Genomic DNA, 24,548 nt, shown 5'->3' with positions numbered 1-24,548 from the left:
TTGATCCTTGCAACAACGCTTGCAGGAGTCAGGAAAGTGTTGCTATCTTTATTTTTCAGCCAAGAATATGAGGAAGCGGTGTATTGAAGTGTAAGTGCAGGCAACCCGGGGGGAGAGAGGAGGTGCCAGCCCAAGGGGACAACCCTGTCACCCTCTGAGCAGTCTCGGCACCCAGCGTGAAGCTACCCTGGTCAGGGTGCAAGCACTTAGCACTCAGGCAGTTTTGGCAGCTGGCATCATCCGGGCAGAGCCAAATCTCCATGGACATCTATATTGATTCTTCTTTACAGTGTCATTTTGGACTTATCTTGTAAGCAGAGTATCACGTTCCAAAAAATAAAAATTGGGGGAGTCCTTGCAGATAGCTCCCTTTTGAGAATTATGTTGGATTTCCATCAGCAGCAGATGAACTGTGTGAACCACTGAAATAGTTGGTGTTGCTCTTACATATATGGAGGTTCTTATGTCTGGAAATTAGCTAAAATAATTCCAAATCCTGTGCAGAGGTGGTAAGAGAGCAAAAACCATTTCTGATAAACATGGAAATCCTGCAATGTCTCTCATGTGTGGCTGAACTCTCTTTGAGTTTCTTTAATTTTCTAGTAGGAACGCTGCCTTTGTATTAGTATTAACTGAATATTAAGATTTAAAGTATGAATGAAATTGTCCTGAAAACCAAATAAAATAGTTTGTGGAAAGAACTAAAGTGGTGTATGGGCCATCTAGGGATGCTGGGCTGGAGGATTGTACAAATAGAAGATGACAAGTAGCGGACCATGCCCCAGGTTGGGGGGAACATAGGGAAAGCCATTCATTTTGTCATCCTAATCATTAAGAATTGTAAGTTGAGGAGAAGAAAATATAAATTCGATCTGTGGGTTTTCTTTGTACACAATAATATGGGAAAAGCTACATCTAAGCAAACTAAGGTTAATGTTTGGACTTGATGATCTTAAAGGTCTTTTCCAACCTAAATGATTTTATGATTCTGTGATTCTATTTTCCCTCCTTGCTTGCTTTCTACATAAACACTCCAATTAACAAAAGTGGACATCCCCATGTGTCAACTGCACAGTATATTTTTTCCTGACAAAGCGAGTTTCTTTGTGTAATTTATTAAAACTCTTTTCTGCTATACAAACAAGGGCATTAGCTGTGTTTAAAAACAGTAGTTTAATTATATATTTTAAAAGTGCTAATTCATATTTGGGTATTGAATGTTGCTGCTAGATGCAGTGTAATTACTCACATATATCTAAAGCTTCCTGGCAGCCTAGGCAGTTCTTCAGAGCCAGGTCTGATGGTCTTGTCTCTCTCAAATTGAGGGCCTTGCTGGCTAATTAGCTTTGCTGTTCCTTGACGGGGGTTTCATTTTCATTTTAAATGCTCCTAACTGATCTTCCATCTCTACCATTATTATCTTGTATCAGGATCTTTATTTCCCTGAAATTTATTTCTGGAAGTTCGTATCACTTGGAATGGACATTCCTGATGCTCCCTCTTTGACACTGCATGGGAAATGCATGTATGGAGCGTGTTTTTTCTCCATAGAGCATATGATTTGGCAGTCAGGCTGCCGGTGTGTACCCAGTGGTGCACAGCACCTGCTCAGGTGTCTGTTTGGTCCTTGTTTTGCCCTGAAACGCATAAGAATTTCTCCTTTTGCAATTCTTTAAAGTGAAGCCCGTCTATTTCCCCTCCTGTGCTCCAGCTCTCAGATAACTAAGGAGGTTGTATCATGGATTTAAAGACCTGAGCCAGGCTTGAGGTGAAGATGTTTAGAGGGTGAATTGGGAAAAAGGGGAGGGAAGGGAAGGGAAAAAGGAAAGGAAGGGAAGGGAAAGGGAAAATAACCATCTGAAGTGCTTGTACAAAGAGCCTGAATGAATAAAAAAAGACTCCATACATACATGGGACTCTTCTTTACAGGCTAGTTTTGAGAACTGTGAAGGTCCAGGTCCCGTCCCTGTATCCCTTTGAGCCTGGCCTAGCAGCTGTTTTTATAATAATCACTCCAGAAGTGCTCCTTTGCTGGATCCTGAAACTGCATGTGGTAAGTGATACTCTGCCCGCCCCCCAAAGAGCTTGTGGTCTCAACAGGTAAGGCAGGTGAAGGAAGCACAACGTTCCTAATTTTGCTTTCTGAAGGCAGTCAGGAAGTTGAAGGAAATCTTCCACTTTTATTAAAATAATTTATTATGCATCTTGCTTCCTTGTGCATACCTAAACTCCCCAGTTCTATTCCCTTTCTTTTATTAAGGAAAGACTTTCCCTGTGGAAGAACATATGAAGCAATAATTAGCTTTCGAGGTTGGTTAAGTGCCAAGCTTCTGTCAAAAATAATCACATGTCACTTCTTAAAAACAGTTTAACAATGATCAAACTACTTTAGTCCAGCTATTAGGCACATTTTAAACAGCTTTTTAAGAGTTATAAATAACTTAAAGCCAGCCAAGTAAATGCAGAAAATGGGAGCAGAAATCAGAATAAGGCCATTGTCTTTCACATATCACCATGTAAGAGTCAAGCTGCAACTGTTTAAATTCACACCCTAAATTCAAGCTTCACTGTTTTCTAGTAACTTTAAATAGGCTTAGCTTTTTTGATTGAATAAGTTATATCTAAAACAGCCATTTAATTTTATTTCTTTTCAAGCATATTTCATGAAAATACAAAAAAATAGAGAAAGACCAAACTGATAAATATGAATTGGCTGTCCTACCTTTAAAACTTTTGTTACCAATTCCTGTTCAACAGCAAGATGATTTTAGCCCCATTCAGGTGATATAAAATGGTGCCTGTGCTTAGAGAAGATGGAAATGGCAGCAGTGTGATGAGCTCTATGTTTGAGACATGGGCTCAGCGGGGCAGCCACTATTACTGATGTACCTGGCTTGGCAAAATGCTGATCGCTTGTGCTAGTGGTGGTAAAACGAATTCACTGCAGTGAGACCAAGGTTAAGTGATCAAAGCCACAGGATTTTCCCGACTACTATCTTCCTGCAGGTTGGCATACATAAATTTAATGGAGTTATACCAATTAAGACTGCTGTGGCTGATAAGTTTAAAAGCAAACAAAAGGTGTCTGATAGAAGACACAGCCTGAAGCAGTATTATATTATGGTTTGGTTCCCCCTTTTTTTAAATCATTCTGTTGATAGATTTTTACATGCCTTTTGATTTGCTGTGCTGTTAAATTTCCTATTTCCAAAACTAACTGATTTCTCTAGTCACTGCTCTATAAAACAAACAAGAGGAAGTTTTCCTCCTGCACATGCTATTATAAAAATTATTTTTGTCACAGGGAAGCTTCCAATGCCTTCTTCTGCATTGTAATTATCATAAGTATAGAGCAGTAACATTTGAACACCTAACTATTCACCCCACCCATTGAAAAGGTGAAATGAAACAAACCCAAGTTGTTCTCCTGATTTGAAGTCATAACACAATTAAAATGACCAGCAATTGTTGCAGTGCAACTGAGAATAGGCAGGTAATAAACGCAGGACTCCTGTGCCAAAAGGACTGAATGTACTTACCCATGCCTAGGTCCAGATAAGTCACTGGGACACAGCGAAGATGGGTTTGGCACAGAGGCTGCTAGAGGGACCTCCATCCTCACACCTCCTGCCATCCTGGAGAGAAGCAACACCAGCCCAGACTTTCTAAACTCTCATCCACGTACGCAGTAATTCCGTGTGTCCCCAGGTGCTCCCAGGTCCTCTGTATTCTGGTGCTGGAGGTTCAACGTATGCTTTCAGCTGTGGTAAGAATCAATTTCCCATTCAGCTCACAGCTTACTCTATCGGGCAGCAGTACGCAGGCATGCAAACACTGCACTAATAACTCTATTAAGAGCACTTTTATAGAAATGCACCTCTATTAACAATGTCATCAACATAATAACAGCTGCAGAGCCTTCTGCAAACATTGGAGGAAACTGGCAACAATTCACTTTATTTATCCTATTCTTTCTCCTTGATTTTTTTTTCCAGGATTGACTGGTTGTCAACCACTTGCTGAACATCAGCTGGGTTTATTTTAGTGACCAAAAAGTTTTTCACTAATCCTTAAAACCCACCATGCTGAGAATTTGTGTGGCTCTCCGTAAGGTCTTCAGACTTTCAAACTAAAAGAGAGGATCCTGCCCCCAGGCCTCACCTGGACATCAGATGGCTCTGGGACATCACTTGATGCTTTTACAAAAAGTAGAATTTTTCCCTGGAGAAAAAGGATGGGAACCATTCAGCTGTGCTCTGTTTCCTGCCGAGTCATGCCGCCAGCCTACTTCCTAATAAATTAAATAATTTATTGCCATGAGTAAAGGCAAGTAGCAGGAAGGGAAATTTCAACTTAGTTGTAGGAACACCCTGGGCATGGATTATTGAAAAAAATTGTTCAAAATCAGACTCAGTTGAGAAATATCATTTTGCAAATTCTACACTGTCAGCTCAGGTCTGACAGAGCCACTGGCAATAATCAGCTCTGCCCTGACTCCGCTGTGCCTCCCTCCAAGCTGTCTGCTCCCTCCTCGCTCTGTGAGCAAGAGGGCTGAGCACCAGCAATGCTCGGTGGCTGGACCAGGAAGGCTTCGGCACCCTGGCGAAGGCAGACACTTGGGATCTGAATTTGTATCACAGAAGAAGGCTGTGACTCCTTCAAACTTCCAGGCTCTGCAAACAGCCCTTCACTTGGGATTACAATTGCAAACGATATCAGTCCTCAGCCAGGAACAGGCAGAGAAAAATGCTCTTTTTCTTTTAAGATTACAGCAAAGTAATCTTTTTACCTTCTGCGTTTAGCATAGTAGAGGCTGTGGATGAGAACATTTTTACAAAAGACGCTTTCCAACACTGTGAACTCGGTTTCAGAGCTTGCTTGGCACTTGATGTCTGCATGTGATTTGAAACTTCAGACGCACTTAAAAAGGAATGAGATCTAAAATAATTGGTACAGAAGCATTTTTTTCTCTACCGAGATGTTCTCACTTGGCAGCTGAGCTGGTCACCTGGAGCACACTGACATGAGAAGACACTCACAAACCACTGCTTCATCCCCTTTACCAAGCACATGGGCAGCAATGTGGCCATTCCCAGCCAAGCAAGTTCTTCTTTTTTCCACATTCACATGACAGTTTCTGCATTCAGAAAATATTTAGTTCATAGTCTGTTCTGAATATCCTAGAAGGTCAAGTCATGAAATATTTGTGTGTATCTCAAAGGTGTTGATATACTGCACTTATTTAGACTGGTCTGACCCTACTGAGGTCTCAGAAAAGAAACTCATTTTTGTCATCGGGGCTTCATCTTGTCATCAAGGCATTACTTTGCTGCCTTGTCATCTGCCAGCTAAGCAAAGAGAAATATTGCATGCAGAGTCCCTGCAAATAACTCCCCAGCTCACTGACAGATCCTGTTCCCCAGTTCTCTACACTGTGTGACTGGCATTTCAGTCCAAGGCTCTCCTTTTGGCTGAGTTTCTACATTCCCTAATACCACATGAGACAAAGACGGGGATGCTTTGGGGCAGTTCACAATGACTGAGCCCACACCTGACCTTCCCATACTGTTCTGGCAGGCCTTGTAGCTTAATGCACCCCAAATCTCTGTCAGGCTGTGCCTTACTCCATGTACCACATACTCTCAGCGTCATGGCATGAAGCACTCCACTTTCCTAGGCTATGACAACACCCTCATGTTTTTTCAAGTTCTTGGAATTAAAAAATCACAGAAAGTCGCAGTAACGTTTTAGGGCCCTCTGCCCGAGGAGACCCAGGGTGGGTGCTCTGCTATGTGAATAGGGCCATCTGCTGTCTAAGAGGCTAGCCCTGAAGGCCAAAGATTGCTTCTTGAGCTGGTATGGGTAATGTAGATGTTCAATGGCTTTTGAAACAGCTGCATTTATCATTGAGAAATGAGAAATGATAAATGCTAAAAGGGTGACCTAGACAGAACACAAGGGATTAAATATTGCTTATTGCCACTGTAAGACTATTGATGGGTCAGGACCTCTGTGGGATCCTTTTAATAATTTAAATATTAATAAATTATGTTTGACTTCATGCTACAACTGAAATAAATTATATACAGAAAGTCATGTATTTCTTACCAAGCAGATAATTAATTTTGATGTGCAATGTAAGTAGTTGTTCAATGACGATGTTTCTTCCCTGGCTATTTAAAGCATCGTATCATTATCCAGGATATACTGATAAGTGAGAGACCCAGTTTACTCTGCAACCACTTAAAGCAGGACATTTTTTAAAAAAACAAGTATGTTGTGTGGCTTGGTGACAACAAGAAGACAGAGGCTCAGTGCCAAGTAATTTCAAATGGCCTGCAAGAACTGTCACACTCAATGGACAGTGGTGTAAAATACAGCTTGAAAGCTTATTCTCTGTTTATTTTATTCATGAGCATAACAAGGGGAAAAGAAATCCAAGAAGAGAGAATAGCAGGAGCTCAGACCAAGAGTACAGTACAGTGCAAACCCAAAGTACTTAATTTTAACCTATAATTAAGAGATGTTGTTTAAAATTATACTATACACAGCATTGTTCTTTATAAAAAAGAGAAGCTGGAAAGAAGCTGTTACTGAATCATGCTGGCTTTATTTGCTGCTCATAAAGCCAGTTGGTTGCTGAACGCTATGTGGAGCTTTCCAGGCACCTCAGAAGTGTGAAGGAGGATTGTTGCTGTTATTGCACAGCACAAGCAAAACACAGGACCAAAGAGACTTTGCGCCTCTTGAGACTTTATCATCATCATCATCATCATCTAAAATTCCAGAATCTGGAGTCAGAGACTGTATGAGGTGATTAATCCTGAGCCTGGAAATAACTGGGTTGTATCACATGTGCTTCCCCAGTTCTTATTCTTCCTTCTTTATTTTCTTATGTACAGAACTTTTCCCTAGCATTGGTACATGGATGTATTTTAGATGGCATTTTGTATCGAAAATAGATTTCTAATCTCCACTGTTGCACAGAATAAAGCATGAAACGGTGGCTCCTACACTTCTAAGCGCCAGGTGAACACAGCAAGCATTTTGTTACCTTTTAAATCTTACAAGTAAGGCACTCTCATGAAGTTTTAAAGTCAGATGCGTGTGTTTAGTGCTTGAGGTAGTCAGTTCTTGATCTCTTAGGCCAGGTCCAGGCAATTCAGATTCTAAACTTATTTTTTAAGATACGTTTGCTCTGGAAATTGCATTGAGTGTGTGGTGTGTATGTTGGTCCCATTACCATTTATGAGGTGAGACTTGGCAGACCTCGAGACCTGCTCTGCACAGAGGAAGCATCACCCCAGGGGGTGGTGGTGCTCTCAGTTTTGCTTTGGTACAGAAATAAGGCACATAAATTATAAGCCACATTTTCTATCTGCACATGCTTGTGCTTTTGGGCCCATTGCACACAGTTGGCCAAATATTCAGAAAAGTATAGCAAATGACTAGCTCCTAGCACCGGAGGTGTTATCAAGGAGTTAGTACCCCTTAAACAGTGACTTCTCATTGTATTCTTGTATATCTCAGACATTTGGGACTCTGGTTAGGACTGTAGTGAACAAGCAGGATGACAACTCCAAGCAGCTCATACTGGCATATCCACACTGTTATTGCCCTGGGTCTTCTCAGTGGTACGAATTACTGGAAATAATCGTTACTTTCCTGTGGATTGTAGTGCTCAAAAATGTCATAAATCATGTAATGCCTACACTGTGGCTCACCCAAGGGGTATTTGCATAGCAGGAAACTCAGGTGCAGAGTTGCATACCCTGCAATGTGGTATGATGGCATGCAGTCTGCGAAGCGCAAAAAGATGGTGCTGGAGGACTTTTGGAGGAGGGAGGTCTGGTCCGTACCATGCAGGAGGGACTGGGCTTCCCTAGGTGAAGACTGTGAGGGAGGGAGCTGGCACAGGTCAGGACCAGGCCAGGGAGTGAGTAACTTGGGGGCAGCAGGAGTCACCCATGGGGGCATATGTCACTCCTTGGGCCCATTTGCATAGAATCATAGAATCATTTAGGTTGAAAAAGACCTTTAAGGTCATTGATTCCAACCATAAACCTAACACTGTCAAGTCCACCACTAAACTGTGTCCCTAAGCACCACATCTACATGTCTTTTAAATACCTCCAGGGATGGGGACTCAACCACTTCCCTGGGCAGCCTGTTCCAATGCTTGATAATCCTTCCAGTGAAGAATTTTTTCCTAATATCCAATTTAAACCTCCCCTGGTACAACTTGAGGTCGTTTCCTCTCATCCTCTCTCTTGTTACTTCGGAAAAGAGACCGACACCCATGAAGGTTTACATGCCCTTATGTGGCCTTTCAGTGTTGGCTGTGATTCATCACCATTACATCCTCCTCCGTTCTGTGCCTCTTTCAGGAAGTCTTACCTCTTGGTCTTTAACTGGTGTCTGGAATTGCTGCCCAGGCTTGCCCTCATCCAGACATTGGGAAGCAGGAGGCTGGAAGAGCTCTCCAGGAGTTATGGTTGCATCTCTGCCAGGGAACCAGACAGGACCAGAGCTTGGATTGGGACACTGGCACGTGACTATTTGTGCCAGTGAGCAGTTAGCACATCCTCAGCATCGCTTGGACCTGTGGTCCTTATCTTGGTTCAGTTGTGGGCATGTCCTATGCCAGGGAGCATTGCTAAAGGGCATTGAAACCCAGACTCTGGCAGATAGCCTCAGGGCCAGATAATTGTCTCCGACCCAATGTATTTATAGGTATAGATGTATCTTTAAAGACTTGGCTTTTCTACTTTATACAAGCCACGTTGTGTTGTAGAATGGTTGCCTAGTCTGCTGAGACAATGAGCAAAAGTCATGCTGCTGATGTAAATATCTGTTCCCACAGCCATTCTCATCACTATTTGTGAAACATCAAGTCAAGTTACATCAGGTAAATTACACATACCCTGTTTTTTTGGCCTATACCTAACTCTAACTGCCCAAGCTTGTCCTTACCGACTGGCATGTGTCTCGGTACTCAGCTTTGCACACGAGAGCTATCAAGTCACCTGCACAGATCCCTTCTTCCAAGGAATTTAACTGATATATACATCTACTGCTGAAAGTGTAGCAACTTCATGGCAACTTCTTTCCCCACATCCAGCTGTCTTCCCAGTGTATCTCTGTAATTCATGGTGTCAAATCCTTACTGATGTCCTGTCACTCCCTGATCTGAAGGTGAAAGAGGCAGAGATCACTAGTTTAGTACCAAACTCTCTTCTTCCTAATATGTCTTCTCAAAGAAATCCCCACAATGTATTGCCTCTGCTCAGTACTGATGATAAACATAAAAATATTTATGGCTGTATAGTACTGTTTCCAAAAGGAATGTAAGAACATTTTGTTGACTTTGCTGTGTAACTACTCACCAGTGATCATGTAGTGATCATTTCATCTGTTAGCAGAGCATACCCATTTCTGGGAGAGAATACAGGAACTCACATTATGTATGACAAAGCAATTTGAGATAGGAAATAGACTGTACCCAACTGAAATTATAAAGATATTTAGTCAGGAAGAATGTAATTACCTAAGATGGAATTTGGCCAGGAGATGAAAGCTAATCTTATTCTACCCAGTGGCTACTTACCCTCATATCTTTATAGAGAAATATATAAAGAGATATGAAACATTTATGAAAAACAGCATATTATTCCCACCTCTCCCCACATACACACAGACACAAAATTTACTCTTTGATATAAGGATTTGCTTTTTTTTACTTTACAAAGTTGCTTTGTAAGGTAAGATCAGGAAACCTGCAAATATAAAATATGTAGTGGATACACCCTCAAAGACTGCGGAGGCTGAAGAAAGAGCAAAATGCAGGAGGGAGACAGTGCAGAACTGTGCTGCAGTCTGGTGGAGCTATCAATCACTGAATCCTCTGCTAGAAAAAAGGTTACAGCACTTCACCCTTTCCTCATTTCCACAAGCAGCTTTCTGCACCTCCTGACCCCTTGAATTTTCACAGGCACTTTCCCAAGGCAGTTGAGTTTACCAGCTTACGACTACTCACCTAGGTACAAGTTACCTCTTGGCAGGAAACAGGACTCATCCTGTCACCACGGACACAGACATCCTTTTGTTAAGGCAGCTAAGGCACTGGTCCAGCTTTGCTCACTCCAAACCTTGTATTTTCTTTGCAATTAAAACATTGCATTCCACAGCACTTTCCCAAAAGATTTAAGACTTCTTTGAAATTTTGCTTTCCTCTCCAGCACTGAGTCCCTCAGTTTCCTTACAGGGTGGGACAAGAATATGTACCTTTTTGTTAAAATGCAGTTCTAGCTATTACCCTTTTGTTTTTAAAGTTTTGCTACACTACAATTCCAACTGAGTTTTCAGAAGAGAAGTTTCTTCTGTAATTCCCAAATAAATTTGCATGGGAAAACTGTCATACATAAGCAACTTTATTTATTTCACCATTCCTGACTTCACAGCAGCCAGAATTAGGGTGAAGAAAAGGACTAGACATCATGCAAAACCATTTCCAGCCATGGCTAATACCACCTGTCCTCTACCATTGCATGGAAAAGCAGAAATACTGAAAGATACAGAGAGTGCCCAAAATTTGAATAACAAATTAATTTTTCCTCAGATACTTATGGTTACAATAAGGAATAATGAAAGAATATGCAAGTGTTATACAGCATTACCTAAGGCAACTGAGTGACTAAAAGATGCTTATTGTTAATTTAAGTAATCAAAAGTAGCTGCAGTCTTAAAAGACTGGTAGATCCACCCTATTTAGGCATACTTTTTAAAATGGGTGTTCATCAGCTGTTTTTTTGTAGGAGGAATCAATTAGTAGAACCAAATTGTAGCACTGAATAGTACATCAGCAAAAATAGATGAAGCGATCACAGCATCAGCAACTGTCATCTTCTCCCCGGAGAAACAAAGGCAGTTTTTAGCATCTTCATGGGCTGCAAGGGACAGCAGGGAAAGGAGTGATAAATGTATTTTTACATATGTCTTTTAGCCTTTTGGTAGTAGCACAGCAGAACTGAAATCTGGTGATAAATTGTACATGCACCACTGGTCTTCTCACTGATTACTGAGTATCACTGTTTTAAAGTTTTCTGCGGTGCAGTCAGAGAATTATGAAAGACGACCTTGATTACAGAGTAAGCTGTATACTTATCACGTCAGTAATAAAACCCTGGTTAATTAAGGTGAATTTCTGAGGGACACCAACTCTTTGAGTCAGAGTCATGAATTTATGAAGATTGAAGCGATCTGTCAGAGCATCTTGCTGTGGGTTTCAGTCTGGCGGTAGGAGCCTGCTCCACTTCCACAATTATCTCCTCTTTGTTGGGAGCAGAGGAGTGGGGAGAGTTTCCCAACGTTAGGCTCCATTGTAACACAAGGTCAGGTTCAAAAGAGATTAGGAAAAACTAATCTAGACCATCCTGCTCCCAAGACAGAATCAAATGCTGTGTTACTTTTCTCTACTCCTTTATGCAACATGGTTTTAAATCCTTTAGGTAATAGAATTTCTTCACTTCACCTCTTCGATTGTATTTTTGTGTGTAATTTTCCATAGTCTCCCCCAAACCCAGCCTAAAATCCCACTCCTGATGGCCCCTCCCCTCCTGACTCCTACCAATAACCCCCAAAGCCTTCACAGGGTTGAGCAGAGCACTGCCACAAGCCCTTCCTTGTTTTCTTGTACTACTACTACTGCATGGTACAGAGACTTTCACAAAGGGGGAAGAGTATGGCACCCCAGGAGCAGTCTCATACACCCAAATATTGACTGCTGCCCCAGGGAGTGGAGCACACAGCTACACCAGAAATTGCTCTTGACCACTGATAAGCTTTGTGGGAGCACCACACCTAAAATGCGAGTTACTGGACATGAAGAAAGAACTATAGATGTGTAACGTGATAACACGCCCCCATATGTGCTTGTTATTTATTTTAACCTAGGCATCTTTTCTGTGTTACTTTCAGCCAAAGGTGAGGAGTAAAGCAGTGACAGGACAGACCATGTCCTCCAGGCATCTTACTGACTATGGCAAATGTAGTCAGGATGAAGTTTTTTCTTATATGTCACTCAATCTTACTGAAGACCTCCTGAGAGTAGGTGAACCAGTGAATGTGAAATGTAAATTTTAATTTGTTAATTAATCAAAGTATCAGCTTGTGATTTCCCATGCCATGTGTTAAGGTATTAGTCTTTGATACGCAAAGGTGCTGCTGAAGTGCAAACCCATTGCTGGATAGACTTAGAAAGGCTTAAGTCTTGTTAATAATAATAATTAATTATAATAATTATAACATGAACTTGGCCCTTTTTGCTGAGAAGGTTTTGGCACTACAGGTTTGCATGGGCTATAACTTCCTTGGACAACTTTTGCAGTATGCAGTTTGGAAACCATTTATTATACAACTACCTGTGTTCTAACAGGGGAAAGGCATGCTTTTACTAGCTCTTGCTAAATACCTAGACGTAACAGGTAATGAGACAGACTGGAGGACAGCGGTATGTCTGATAAAATCATACTCTCATCACAGGTCTCTGGATTTAGGGCAACCCTCCACAGACCATTATGAGGTGAGCTGCTGGGATGGGCACAGCAGAAAGTTACCAGAAGCTAAGCCTGATGTAAATGTACCCCAAGTTACCCGTTCAGCAACATGTACCTGTATGGGCTCTTCCCCACGGTAATGTAAACTAGATTAACTTTGTTTTCTTGAATGATAAATAATCTCACATTTATTGTGAGACAAGAACATAACAAGGGCAGCTACTGAAAAAAATTGACTTGTCTGCCTGATTGTGCAGGTCCATCATATTCCCACTGGTCAACAGTAATCTGTTTTATTAAAAGCTGATGACAATAGGCTAATACAAAGATCCACTTTTATAAATGTTTATCTTGGTACTGAAAATGCTGCGATGCTTGTACAGACAGCAAAAGATAATGGAATATTTGTAATGTGTTTGTTTAGCTAGCTCAAACAAAATTGATAAAGCAAACTTGTGCCAGGAAGATGGCTTTGCTTTGATAAATTATCCACAGAAGCCTTGTTCTCTAAAGGCTGGCTGATCAATCAAGGGTCTCTGCATTATTTTATAATGTCTGTTGTGCATAGATATATGCACTGTCACATATGAGCTACCTTGATACCCAAAGCATGCTTGCTCTTTGACATTACTGCTTTTTGCACACTCTTTCCCCAAATCCTCCAAAACAATTTAGAACACTAATTGCTCTAACACCAGTCTTCTTCATTACCGCTTTGCATTTTTTAATTAATTTATTATCGGTTCACATCAACAAAATGAGGGCCAGCTCTTTTCCCCAGGCTCTGCTCAAAGAAAAAAGCCTACACTTTATGAGACTCATCATTCCTCCTGGCAAGGGAGCTGCAGACACAGGGACCTCCGCTGGGCTCTGCAGAGGCCTGGGATCTGTAACCACTTGAGAGATGAAGTCAGAGCTGGCAGGGGAGTGTAGAGGGGCATATGCATAGAACCTTATAAGTACCTAAATTAAGCCGTATGACTACCATGGCATCTAAGTTCAAGCGAACGTTAAGAAATTGAGAGGATCTGCTCTGAGGCTCCAGCTCCCCCCTCCCCGCAGATGCAATGGGAAGGAAGGGTTGCGATCCCTCAGTCAAGCTGTGGCAGGCTCTGTGACAGACTGAGCCGTCCGCAGATGGAAAGATGTCTGCATTTGGGCCAAAGTCTCCAAGAAGAGCTCTCAAATTCTTTTTTCTGTTTGCTTAAATCCTATTTGTGAACCAGGAGCCTGTGCTTTGCTGGTGTGAATGGGCTGTGCTGATGTATTTATAACTCAGGGAAGAAAGTTTGAGGTGTCCATGCATGGAAGCTTGCATGAAGGTAACTCCCCAAAATCTTGGAAGGTGATAGACAAATAACAGCCCAAACCATCTTTTATTCTTAAAACAGAAGACAGCTGTCAGGAGGAAAAGCCGATGCCTTGGGGACTGCAAATGGCAAGCAGATGCAGTGCTTCACTAATTGTCAACTGGTTCAACCTTTTCTGCTAATCTCCTAAGTGCCAGTAATGTCTTTGCAACCCAGACATCATAGGAAATACGTTTCTGCATAACAAACAATTGGGAAAATTTATCCAAATTTAATTATGAGTCTCCAGCTGAGCTCTTGTTTTTGACTACTGCTTTATCACGTACAGCACAATGGATATATAAACAGGATGTGGTGAAACGGTATATTCATTTAGGGCCTGCACCATTCAGGTCCGAGTACTTTATCCTATTGACTAAGTTCTGTGCTGTGATTTGTATTTGCAAGACTGTCCCAGAAATATCTGAGTCATAGCATGTAAAGCATATTCTGCTTTACAGCTACTGTAGGGTTGGTTACATTTCTTATGAAAGTCTCCAAAATGAAGAAATGAAATGTATACTCTTATTAACATTGGTAACTGTACGTACAAAATTTGGAAATATAAATGCACATACAGTACAGGCAAGGTACAAACAGGCTGAAAAATAACTATAGAGAGTGTAAATCCTATTGTGGATTCCCAACTCCTTTGAATTATCTTCCCATGACTGCCATTTATAGCCGTCCTCGCACATTTCCCTTCCATAAGCAGCCTCTTTGTAACAAGGAAATGGTACAAATCTCAGAGGATAAGTAAAAAACCCGATAACTTTGTGACTTCAGTTATTTGAAATATATTACAACAAATTAATTGTGTGTGTTATCAATGTTATGTTCTGGATGCTACAATTGCTTGTCCTGTAGTAAATGTTCTGCAAGAACGGCAAGGATTTTTCAAGAATAGAAACACTGGGTTTTTGAGCAGGTGAGAGATTTTCAGAAGACTAAACTTTCTCTAAACCAGGTAGACTATTTGCTGCTTTAGCCAGGCTCAGCTGGAAAGCTCACAGCACAGATGACATGCTCATTTTTTCAGTCTCGTTGGGCAGTGCTCCGTGCATTTGCCATGTAGAATCCCTCTACAGGGTGCTGCAGAGTCAGCCAGTGCCCCATCCTCGTCCAAGTCCTGCCAATCACTGATATTTGTGTGTGACAGGTGAACTTGTTAAGCTTAGGAACAACATCTTACATTTCTGGTGTAATAAGCACTAAAATGATTAAAAGTAAAAAAAATTTCTCCCCTTCAGGAAGCTAATTTCTAACCAGTAGATATTTTTCAGAGTTGCTTTACTGTAACTTCCCCTGAAGGAAGAGATCTAAAGGACAAAATATGTATAAATTCTTACATGAAGAAACCCTCACTATTGCCTTAAAGGAAAAACAACGGCAAACAGACTGCGACTTCTCATTTCTAAAATCTAAATATCTCTTGAACACAAGTAGGGATTTAAGGGTTGGGATTTAAGGCTGTTACCCTGCACCAATCTTGAATACTGCCACTGCATCCAGTGGAAATATCCCAGACTTGCTCTGGGTTATTTATGATCAGAATCTCACCTATGATAGCTCCAACTTCTTTGAGCCTTTATTAGTTTTTCAGAAATGGTTTGGACTTCAGAAATGACTATTTGCAACCAGTGCATCCCTCAGTTTCCCCTGAGGAAATGCTGAAATGTGGAAACTCAGCTGTGTTGTGTTAGCTTGTGAATTTTGTACAAGCAGCTACTGGAATTTCTGTTGCCCATGTAAGCCAAAGAGGTTACGCACATCCTGCGATTTGCAGGATTGGGTCCTTAAACTGCATTCTTTTCTGTACTTGTCATCTAGAGAAAAACAGTACTGCAAACAACCTGAGATTTTTCTGAGCATTTTAGGTCAAATCCAAGGAAGAGAAACATATTAAAATAAGTAATGATTGTATATTTATTTTATAATTAGACTTTCATTGCATTTTTTTTCAAATCCAAATATATATTTGTTACAAATCCATAACAATGACAATTTACATTTACTAGCATTCAGAAAAAAAAAAAAGAAAATGAAAAAGACCCACTACTTGGTTGAGTACAGAGTACTGGAAACTATTTAGCTAACCCTTCCTTCCCACCTACAGAGCTGTGCCCCCCTGAACATCTCTGCACCTGAACAGCTCGGCTGCAGGGACGACTCGGACGGGCACATTTGTTGGCTGTGGGTGGAGTGTGGGATAACTCTGCTTCCAGCACCAATACATGGGGACAAACCTTGGACCGCAAGTGTTTGGCAGCCTGCTTACAGCTGTCCAAATTTATGGAGGGCTCTCTGGCTGCTGGGGAGGTGTAAAGGGGAACAGGGTCAAATTTTGGGTACTATTTACAGGCTTTTCCTGACACCAGCTCATACAAGGGAAGGTACTTACCTGCTTTGCATCAGAAACATCACTTGGAAGGAAGGTACTTCTTTGTATCCACTTGATTACAACTTGGGGTAGTGTTTTGCCAATTTTCTGTATGGGCCTTGCAGGTTTTCCAATGTGCCAGACAACTCATATGCTCGTTGAAGGGTAAATATGGGAAGCAATTCAGTGCCCCTGCCAGCACTCAGAGGCACTCAGCGCTCAGTGGGAGGATGTTTTTGAAACCTCTAGACATTGACACAGCTGCTTATGCCCTTAACATTTAAAACACCTTCAGGTTGTGGTTGTGTTTTTTTTAAACTGGTCCCTCAGTGACGAATTTGTCAAATAGGTTGGTGGCTCCTTGCCCAGACCACGGCGTGGGGGTCCCGAGGCTCAGTCTGGGTTCCAGAGGTCAAAGGCACAGCAGAGCTCTTGACCCACCGTGGCAATGAAGTACCAGATTTAACATCAACATTAAAATCACTCATTCTGCATGTACATTTGAGGTCCTTCTAGCCTTATATGTATGTCTGAGGGGAGTCTGGGGAATTAAGACAACAAAATTAATATGGGGACTAAATTTCTAACATGGCTAAAAAACTGTTCAAAATAAAACACAGCCCAAAACTTTATAAACAAGTTAATGAAAAGCCAGTGTAAAACCAGTGTACAGAACCCATCTTTCCCCTTTCCCTCTCCCCCACAAATAGGTTGGGGAGAACTTCCTTATAGCTGCGGCAGAGACCTATAATGATTCAGTTCCACCCATTGCGTCCCCTAAACTCGTTCCTTACTTATCTTCACCAAATTTCCTAAAGATTGTTGGCATTGCTTCACTACTCTTATGAAACTGTGCTCATCTATAGCAAGAGTATTTGCTTTTGTCTCTTTGTACTTGGGACTGTATTTACAAGACATCATGAAATTTTCAGGTAAAAATGGCTCTTTTGGTGCAATTTCAAATAGCAAGCATGAAGATTAAATTCTAAGATAAAAGCAAATGATAGCGAAAGAACAACTGGCATTGAGGATTATTTTAAACCATACATTTAGTCAGATTAATTAGTCAGGATTAGTTTCTACTGCAAATTTATGCAGAGCCTTGATCATTGAACTTCACTGATAATTGCTTGCTTGCATCTTCATAAAAAGAGGAGATAAATAGTAGCTGATGAAAGGGTCCAATTTATTGTCCCTGCAAAAATAAAAAGAAACTTATTGCTGTTATACGGAATGGTCACAGAGAATTTCTAGTTTCTGACTTTGAAAATAGGATTGTTATTAACTGAAAGAGATTATTTAATAAAAAATAAGAGGTAAAATATTCTCTCATATTGGGATCAAACTATCCATTATTGCTTTGATATACTTTTTTAATAAAATGAAAAAGACTTGTTCTCTTTTGGATGACATTAAAGCAGGCTTTACAGAATAGGTAGAAGAGAAATCCTGGTAAGTTCATTTATTCTTTCCTTGCTTGCTTGCTTGCTTGCTTGCTTGCTTCCTTCCTTCCTTCCTTCCTTCCTTCCTTCTTTCAAGATTGATAGCCTACTGTAATCAATGGGAATATTTTATTGACTTCTGCGGATTTATGACTGGGTCCTAGATCATCTGCAAAGAAACAAGAGTCACTGAAGGACCTGGTTTTAAACTGACAGCCTCCAGCTTGACTCAGTTGTCTCTGTGCCCTTCTCTTAAGGGTTTTCTTGTGGGTTGTAAGCTTTCTGGCATGGGGAATATTGTTTGTTTACATGTACAGAAGTTAATGAAATAGTTGTTCAACTCAGTTTGTCTCCAGGCATTTCCATGTTTTGTCTGTTATTTAATAATACAGCTGGCCAACCACACAGATTTAATGATCACAAGAGGGAAAGACTCCATTAGGTTTCTTTTCTATACAACTCCATAGAAAAATAAACTTCATTATTTCTGCTAATGACAGAATAAATACTTCAACACATACGATGGATTACACAATTAGTGCAATCTGTTTTGAAACACCTTTCTGAATTCATGGAGCAGCTGCTGCTGCTGAAATACCATGCATTTTTAGCTTCAGCTAAGATTCAGCTATCCGGAAAGCAAGTTTAGAGGTTTTGTACCTACATCATGTCAGGGCAGCATTGTAAGTGCATATTGATTAAGTTACAAGGTGTAAGATGGAAAATACTGTTTAACTAAAATCCCAGTTAAATTCAATATTAATGGAACGTATACTAGGGAAATAATTGATACCTAAGCTCTTTCTAAGGAAGACAACGAAACTTCCGCACTAATGAAGCAACGTTCTCGCACTGTTTGCAGCACACATGGAATAGTGCTGCTCAATCTAACTGGATTCTTCTGATTTACAGGGGAGATAAACGTTAATCTTTGCCTCTTGGTAAAGTCCTTACCTCCAGCCATTTTAAGGGAAATTTAAATCTACCTACCTTTACCTAGCTATTTGGCCATGCTCCCCTTATTTCCAACACAGAGGGCAAGTCATCTCATTTCTCTCCAGTCTCTTAGGATGGCGGACTGGAGGTGCTTGTTAAGGGCCAGCCTACAGCTTTTGAAATAGCTGAAGGGAAGGAGAGGAATCTCAGTTTTACTGCATGCTTCCCAGATGTCCTCCACTTGCAGAGCCTGCTGGATGTTGATTATGTATCTCTAGGAAATCATAAACTCAATGCACATTTTGGGGAACGGGAGAACATTTCTACCCATTTCTTTGGAACGTCATTTACCATTTGCAATGCAGGAGAGCCCAGGAGCTGTGACTGGCTGTGTCCACGACACAAGGCATTACACAGATGCATGGTAAAAAAAAAAAGAAGCTTTTAGTCTTTCCTCCAGAGAATTACATTTTGTGTTCAACAGCATCAGTGGAACAAAACAAACAACGCAGGAGGTGAGAGAGGCAACTCCTACAGGCATGTTTTGCATAGCATGTAGTATATAAATATAATGAGCATATTAGAAGTGGTAACTGCATTTGCTTCCAGCCTACTCATTGATTTTTCTTATAGCCTATGCTTCTGTGAGGCAAAACTAATTTTTAAGCCTTGGTCATGAGCCATTTATTTAGTCAGGTTTTCTTTTGTTTTCCTTTCTCATTTCTGCTTTTCTGCTTTTCTGCTTTTGGACCTTTTGAACATACAATCATGGCATGTCTTTTCCCTCCTGTTCCAGATGAGAGAGAAAAAGTCCATTTTGAAATCTTTTCAATGGCTGAATTGAGCACAGCACATTTTCAGCAAACACTCCTTCTCTTGAAATCTCCCAATTTAAATTTTCAATCATGTTTTACTGCTGTTTGTATGCAAAACCTTTAATTATGCTGCCCCAAATAATCACCTCCAAAGGGAAAGGGTGATAAAAAAATTGCCATGCTGCCAAGGATTTTGTAGACCTTGAATTCTCCTGGGAGGGAGAGAGAACATGGAGCCAGGAAAAAAAATGTCTTCAAGTAAGTTTTGGTAATAGATTTTGTCATTTTCAATTAACTTTTTAAAACGATAATTCTCTGAATATAGTGGGGAAATGGAACATCTTGTTTGTCAATTAATGTAGAGTTCTTTACAAAAGATGTTATGACATTTGCCTCACTCTGTCTACATCAATATGACAGTCTCATTAACAGTTCAATGGTTTTTTTCCTCCTGTTTTTACCATGACAGGATGGAGTCACCATTCTTTCTGTGGCATATATTTACCCTCTCCCCATGCAATATTCGTCTTGCCTCTTGTGATTTATTTCAAAAAGTTAGTTTAGATTTCTGTTTGCTGCAGAGAGTCATAAATATGGATTTGTGTAACCTAGTGTTTATTTAATGAATCCAGTGCTTGTTACACTAGATGTGAATTGTTAACTGGCTTTTCTGAAACTCTGTTTAAAACAATAGCTTTAGTTAGCAGCTGGCTTCAAGTCTCTCATTTTTGGGGTAGCTGAGAATGTATCGATAAGAGACAGATACTAGCCAATATGCTCTGCACATCATACCAGTATATGTGCAAATACGAATATTCAATACCACTATGAATTTTTAGGTAACAAGGAGCAGAAAAAATTTGCCTTGATATGACCTTCCCTGCTTCAGAGGACCTTCCACGGAGGAGGAGACAAACGTTGGAAGAACTGAGTTTTCTCCTCCTGTGAAGGCTGCGGGAGACAAATGCCTCGAACAGCAGGAGGTACCTGTGTGCACGTCGGTCCTCGTGGGAGATGGAAATGCTGTGCATTGCAGAGGAGACTGAGCATTTCACTTAAGAAGTTTGGAAAACAAATGACTGGAATGATTTGATTAGATAAACATGGTAGGAATTACCACTATTTAAAAATAACAATAATAGTAATATTTGTAGGTTCCTAGGCACTGGTATAGGAAGAGATTCGGATGCTGTTAGGTTTAGTCTTGGACAATGTTGCTTATATGTCCTACTGAATGGACCTCACCTCCCTTTTAGTACAATAAAACTGAAGCAATAATTCTGCAAAATAGTTAACTATCAGAGAGAGGTGGATTTAAGTCTATGTTTATTGTTCTGTAGCACAGTGGAAAACACTTAACTTTTCCAGTAGGAAGAAAGGGCATTTATTAGCACAAGAAAAATGTGATCTGAGACAAACCTAAGTCAAGATGCCAAGAAAACTGTGCAAACCATGCTTTAGGGATGAAATGACAGTGCTAGGATCAAAACCTCTTTCACTAATTTCTTCAGCTGCAAGATCTGCATTTGACAGTTGAATACTGTAAGTAATTTTGTGAGACTCACTAGATGATTGTTTTATTTTTCCTCTTTTTATAGAAATCCCTGCCCTCTGATCCCATTCCTGAGGAATTTTAGGGCTATTACAGTGCTGCAATATCCATTGCTAACTGTGCCATCAAGAACTCTTTTCCTGAGACACTCCCAGAATCTGCAGTGAACAAAGCCATCCCCAGGTCCTCCTGCTGCTAAAGAAGCTGGTCTGACAAAGCCCTTCCTCTCTGTTTGGCCTTTGTAGGACCTGGCCTGTGAATTGCAAGGGATACATAAGAGTATGCCTAAGGAGGGAAAGTTTGCCAGCCCCGGATTTACCAGGGGGACTAAAGAGGCTGTTACAGGGTGCAGCCCCTGCCAGTTTGTACAAAGCGGCAAGGAAAACAGATCCATGGTGCTCTTCTAGCCCTGCCTGCAGGGAGGCAGAGGCTCTGAGCAACTGCGAGCCCCCTACAATTACTCTTTAATCCTCTCGTTGGCATCACCCTTGTTCCCAACTAAGGTGGGCAGGAGAACACCACCAGAAAAAATAGAAAGCATAGACACTTTTTTCCCCGCTGTATTCTCTCTGTCTTACAAATACAAACTTGAGTAAAAAGGGTTGACCCACTGAAGGAGAAGCAAGAACAGAACTCTATGATTCCAGTGAAAAACTTCTGTCTATATTTACTTGAGTTTGGGAGAAATCACCAAGAGATTAATTGGTGCCTGAAAATAATGTATGAACAATGCAGATAAAGAAAACATACACTTTCAGCCAGGAGGTGATGCATGATTAAAACCAAAATCCACTCCCATATGAAATACCCTGACATTACTTAATAGCGGCTCTAGGTGCAAACTTTGAATCTGCTTCTTCCATCTCCAGTGGTACAAACTGAACTCTGGCTTTTCTGACCCATACAGGCACTTGCAGTTTGCCTCATTGAGAAAAGAGCCATAGAAAAGCCTTGGGATTTAAATAATTAAGTGGATGTATTAAGGAAAGGTCTGGATTCAGAATTCACTAACCCAGAGCCTGTAAAACACTGATGGTCCTAAAGGCAGACCGGTGATTTCAAGCTATCTTTGAGAGGCAGAAGCTCCCTGTGGGGCTGATTTCCCGATCCGCTGAGGTCTCCACAGATGGTTCACCATCATTTCACTCCCTGGCAGGAGGTAACACCCTGCTCCTCATCGGGAGAGCACTGAAAGCCACAGCCCTGGATTCTCCTAGCTGGCTCAATCACAGCTCCGTAAGCACAGCCATAATCAGTTGTATTCCTCAAAGGCTGAAATGGTCCCAGCCTGGATTTTTTTCTGCATTAAAATTGTATTTAAATTAATGTTATTTAGCACAAACACTAGCTGAACTAATTTCATGCTCTCTCACAGCCTTCTTTGGGGCGCAGCACAGCACTCCATGCTATCTACTGTGACTCTCTCCTCATCAGACTGCTCAGCAGAAAAGAAAATAATGCTAAAATCAAAGTCACCCTAGTGGAAATAGCAATTTTCTTGAGTTCCCTTCTGCCAGGAGAAGCCAAGCTTTTCATGCATTTGTGCATTGCTTTTCCACATGCAGCCTTAAACTATAAGGGTTATAAAGGAGAAAACTGAATTTTCTTTCCTTCTGAGAAGGACAGAACTATGCAATATTGAAAATACCTCAGGAAAAAAACTGCAATCTTTATATAACACATTAAATAATAACTAGAGGCTAATGATCTTTCTTATCAGAAGGGACTATTTAGCCTGACTTCTCTGTAGGAGGAGTGGTAGAGTCAGTTCAAAATGGCTTATACCAAAATATCTTGAAGTCAATTCCACCCATCTTTTCCTTCACCAAGTGTAACACACCAACACTTAGCAGGTCACCTGGGCCATGTCTTAAGATTTTGCAGCCTCTGGAGTTTTTAAAACTTGAATTTGAATGTACCTCATATTCCTCAGTCAGATATCCTTTTCAGAGAGACAGGACAATGATATATATACCCAAAAGTATGATGGCAGGTTCATTCCATAAGTTGGGCACAAATATGACGCTGAAACGCTTCTCCATAACCCAGTAAAATAGCAAGAAGGCAGAAAAGACTTGTACTGATTCTGTAAATGTTAGAATTGTGAAGTTTATTACTGAATGTGAGGCTACATTTGAGGGTGTCTCTGCTTTGAGTTGAATCTTTAGCTTACCTCTAAAGGCAGGCAATTGTAACTAAAATCTTCATTACATCCAGGCCCAGGTGTATGTATTTCTTGCTTGATACATGTCTTCTTCTTTTATCCCTCTCTGTTGGTAGACTCTACAAGCATCCTTTGCTGTGGGCTGTCCCACAGCATCCTTTGCCTTTCTGCATCCATAGCAAAGCTTCAGCAAGCTTGACTTGTTTCCAAAAGCCATTTTTTGTGACAATTAAAAGAGAGAATTCAGAACATCATATAATAAAAGCAAACAAAACACAGAAGAAATAATTTCTGATCTCAGGCAAGAGCTGAAAATGAAAATAAATAAAGAACAAATGCTGCTTACTGAGCTTTCTTTGCAGTGTGCACAGATCAGGTAATAAAATCATTTTGTTGGTTCTATTATCATTCTTGCAAGCACAACACAAAGCATTGCTGATATGATACAGGTCCATCTGCCAGCTAGGGGAGAAGAAAAGGAAAAGCAATTAAGAACATTATAAATTAGGTTTGTTGCTCTGGGCTGGAAAGATCCAGTTAAGCATGCTGTGATTCTGAACAGAGAAGAACAGGAGATGAGCCAAGAGAGAAATTCTCTTGACCTGTTTCTCCTGCCTTCCCCAACTACCCCAGCCAAGGTTATACCTGTACCCAAACCACCTCTGGTTCTCAAAGTTAAAGTCAGGTACTCCGTGTATAGATCAACATTCCTGAGGATGTGTGGGCTAAATACTAGCCTGGACCACTTACTCTTCCAGTCTGACCCTGTGATAGAAGAACACCCATCTGTGCACCTCAATGAGGGCAACCAGCCCCAATTTCCAGAGCAAGGAAGTAGGTGGCCATTTCGACTTGCCCTCCTCCTGCTCCCATCACCGCCCTAACCCAAATTTGCTTGACATGTGAAACTAAAGCAGCAAAAGTAGTTCTTGCCCTATATAGGCAGTGAGAAATTAGTTTCTCTTCCAGGAAGAGGGCGCAGAATTAATTCTCTTACAAGTGACCTTGCACATTTTGCACATTTGTCACGCATTGTTTAACCAGCGTTGGCTTTGCATTTGGGGACAACACTGACAGAACTGCTTTTGTTACACTTCTTGCACTTTTTTTTTGGCAGTCTCAGTATCCTTTCTTGGTGATTCTGCACAGCACTCCTCTGGTATGCATGTAAAACAGTAATGGGAAATGAGTCTCTGAGAAATGAATGTAGACCACGTTATTCTTAAGTAAGCACATCACGGAGCTGGTACAGGTCCAGCCAGACACCGTTCCCATGAAACTAAGCCTTATCTTTATGTTTCACTGTAATCTGAAGGAAATAAACAGAGTCCTAATGTTATGTCTGCTTTACCACAT

Source organism: Nipponia nippon, unplaced genomic scaffold (genome assembly GCF_047370975.1).
Source record: "Nipponia nippon isolate SJK-2023a ecotype South Korea unplaced genomic scaffold, ASM4737097v1 scaffold_4, whole genome shotgun sequence".
Taxonomy (NCBI): Eukaryota; Metazoa; Chordata; class Aves; order Pelecaniformes; family Threskiornithidae; genus Nipponia; species Nipponia nippon.
Note: the sequence above shows the minus strand (reverse complement) of the source record.